The sequence below is a fragment of the Tenrec ecaudatus genome, chromosome Y (genome assembly GCF_050624435.1).
Source record: "Tenrec ecaudatus isolate mTenEca1 chromosome Y, mTenEca1.hap1, whole genome shotgun sequence".
NCBI lineage: Eukaryota > Metazoa > Chordata > Mammalia > Afrosoricida > Tenrecidae > Tenrec > Tenrec ecaudatus.
In genome coordinates this window covers 4,036,733-4,040,442 of record NC_134549.1, presented here as the reverse complement: position 1 = coordinate 4,040,442, position 3,710 = coordinate 4,036,733, and the positions used below count along the sequence as shown (strand labels likewise).

Here is a 3,710-nt window from a genome sequence, read left to right as displayed (position 1 = left end):
TGTTCCTTTGTATCTGCTACATGGTCCATTCAACACCTTGTATTCGCTTAGGCCGTGTGCTTCTTCTCTGTGGGCTTTGTTGCTTCTGAGCTAGATGGCCGCTTATTTGCCTTCAAGCCTTTAAGACCCCAGACGCTATATCTTTTTCTGATAGCCAGACACCATCAGCTTTCTTCACCACATTTGCTTACACACACGGCTGTCTTCAGTGATCATGTCGGGAAGATGGGTATCCTGCAATGGCTGCTTAGCAGGGCGAGGTGCTATTGTATTGGGGGATTATGCATCTCATCATCATTTTTATGAATCAGGGAGATCATCCTTGTGAAGTTAGATTTTATGGGCACCATCTTTAAAAATGAGATTTCTATGGGCATCATATTTATGAATGAAAGTTCACTGGACCTCATCTTAGTTAATGGAGATTCCCTAATACTACCTTACTTTTCTGGGCATCCTCTGGTGTCATCTGTAGGATGGAATTTCTCTTGCATCATGTTTAATCATAGGGTTTTTTCAGCATCATCTTTATGAATGGGGGAGGTTCTCTGGGTGCCATCTTTATGAATGTGGGTTCTCTGGGTACATCTTTATGAATGGGGTTCTTTGACCATCATCTTTGGATAGGGTTCTCTTGGCACCACGTCTATGAATGGGGCTTCTCTGCATGTAATTTTTATTAATAGGGTTCTCTGAGCATTATGTGTACTAATGAAGATCCACTGGGCTCCATCTTTGTGAATGAGTGTTCTCTGGGTGTCATCTTTATTATTGAAGGGCCTCTGGGTGATGTCTTTATCAATGGGGATTCTCTGGGTGCCGTCTTTATGAATGGGGGCTGTCTACACCTCAGTTTTATTACAGGGATAATCTGGTGTCATCTTTAAAGATAGGCATACCATAGGCATCATCTTCATGAATGGAGTTCTCTGAGCACCACCTTTAAAAATGAGTGTTCTTTGGCTGTCATCTTTATGAATGAGAGTTCCTTAGATGTCATCTTTACTAATGTGATTTTCCTGGCATCATCTTTAAAATATTCTGTCTATATACATCATCTTTATGAATTGGAGTACTCTGAGCATCATCATTATGAGTGGCATGATCTTTATGCATAAATGTTTCTGGGCCCCACCCTTCAGAAGAGTGTTCTCTGGGTATCATGTTTATGATTGAAGGTTCTCTGTGTGTCATCTTTATGAATGGCAATTCTCTGGGCATAAACTTTATGAATGAGGGATCTCTGCATGTCATCTTTGTGAATTATGGTTCTCTGAGCATCATCTTTGTAAATAAAGGTTCTCTGGGTATCCTCTTTATGAATGAGATTCTCTGGACATCATCTTTATGAGTGGGGTTCTCTGAGCATCGTGTATTTGAATGAAGAGTCTCTTAGCACCAGCTTTATGTATGGGGGTTCTCCATACCTCATCCTTGTTAATGGGGATACCCTGGCATCCATCATCTTTAAGGATAGGACTTCTACAGGCATCATTTTTTTGAATGGGAGTTCTATGGGCATCATCTTTATGAGTGGAGGTTGTCTCAGTGTCATCTTTATGAATTATGCTTCTATGTCCATCATCTTTGTGAATGAATGTGCTCTGGGCACCATCTTTAAAAATGATGCTTCAGTTGGTGTCATCTTTACAAATGAAGGTTCTCTGTACCTCATCATCATAAATGGGAATTCCCTGGTGTCATCTTTAAGGATACACATTCGATAGGTATCATCTCTTTTTTAAAAACAATTGTATAGAGGGATCTTAAAGCTCTTGTAACCATCCATACATCAGCTGTTTCAAGCACATTTGAACATATCTGGCCATCATTCTTTTCATTTTTAAAGCAAGCATTCAGGTTATTTTTAGATAAATAAAATCAGACTTTTTTCAATGGTGACATGTGAACTGAAGGTCAGGAGGAAGCAGGGTCAGGGCTCCTCACAGCTTTGGCTCCAATCCCCAGGTGCATGAAAGGGGTCTCCTGGAAGAGCAAGGCCCTACAGAAGGACCTTGGCAGGTTCCTTCCACAGGTGGGGTGGGTGAGGCAACAGCTCTCCCTTACTGACTGGATTAATTTGAGTGTATGATTCCATTTGTAATGGATTGGCATGATCAGTGCTTGGGGGAAGGGTGATTACATTAAGGACTAAGAGAAGGAGCTGGGTATTTTATTTAGTTGGGTTCTGAATCACAATCAGGAAATAGTCTTTATCAGGAGCAACCATAATTTCATTTTTCTTGGAATGAATTCAAAGGAAGGTGACGTAGTTCCCAGGATCAGTTTCTCACGCTGTGCTCCTTGCCTTCAAGATGAAGCTTTGTGTGAGGTTGGCATGTTGTGTGGTAGTGGGTTTGACCATGGTGCTTTTGATGGGAATATCTTCCGTGTTCACCACCATGATTCCATGCACACCATTATGGCTCTGCAGCTGTTAAGAGTTTCTTCCACCTCTGCACAGTAGACTGGGAGAGGCTGAGAGGGAGAGAAGGCACTCAACAGAGCTTCACCCACATTAAGCTTCCAGGAGACATTAATTTTAAGGCTTAACAAAGCCTAAAACACCAGGCTGCAAGTGCTGAGAGCCAGACTCCCTGCTTTGGCTCCTCACAAAGAATCAAGAGTGCCATCGTTATTTTCTAGACATTTATTTTCTATTGATTTCAGCTCCTCTCCAACCCCCCTTCCCCTCACACTTGTGCCCCAATGATAAATTATACATTATTATTATTATTTGCATACTTGTACTCTGACCACTGTCTCCCTCCCCCACAGCTTCGGTTTTTAATCCCCTGGTGGGGGGATTTGGTTAGATATTGACTATAATGATTGGTTCCCTCTTCCTCCACTCTCCTCCCCGTTCTCTACTGGTATCACTATTCCCATCCCTATTCCTAGATTTGGAGTGTTGTGAGCTCTTGTGCACATGCTATGGTCTAGCCCCACTGACCAGAAGGACTGAGGTCATGGTGGTAGGGGGTGAGAAAGCCTGAGGGAATCGAGAGTATTGTGTGTTTCATCCGTGCTTTACTGCATCCCTTCCCTGTGACCCCTCTGTGACGGGATGGCCCAGGGTCTACAGATGGGCTTTTGTCTCTGCTCTGATTTCCCTCATTCTCAACAATACAGATTTTCTTGTTTGCTTGTTAGTTAGTTAGTTTGTTTTGGGTCGCCTAATGCCTGTTACCTAACCCTGGTGACACCTCATGATCACACAGGCTTGTGTGTGTCTTTGACATGGGCTGGTTTCTTCTTTGCTAGATAGCCACTTGTTTAACTTCAAGCCTTTAAGACGCCAGACACTATATCTTTTGATAGCTGGGCACTATCCACTTTATTCACAATATTTGCTTATGCACCTATTTTGTCTTCAGCAATTGTGATATGCATCCTCTTTATGAATGGGGGTTCTCTGAGCATCATCTTTATGAATCAGGGGGTCATCTTTCCAAATGGAAGCTCTCTAGGCACCATCGTTAAAAATGAGTGTTCTACAGGAATCATTATTATAAATGGGGTTTCTGGGATCATCTTAATGAATCAGGTTCTCTGGGATTCATCTTTATTCATGAAGGCTCTCTGGATCTCTTTTTTATTAATGTGCATCCTAGATTCATTAATTTTGAATAAGGGGGAGTACGGAGTAGAGACTCAAAATCCATCCGTAGTCAATTGGACATTCCTTTATGAAAGGGTCACGGAGAGGA

The 3,710-nt window shown here is 42.2% G+C and overlaps 1 pseudogene; it reads right to left on the bottom strand.

The window, feature by feature from the left end:
- Positions 1–2,173: 2,173 nt before the first annotated feature.
- Positions 2,174–2,971, bottom strand: LOC142435639 (dynein light chain roadblock-type 1 pseudogene; annotated as a pseudogene).
- Between the last annotated feature and the right edge of the window lie 739 nt (positions 2,972–3,710).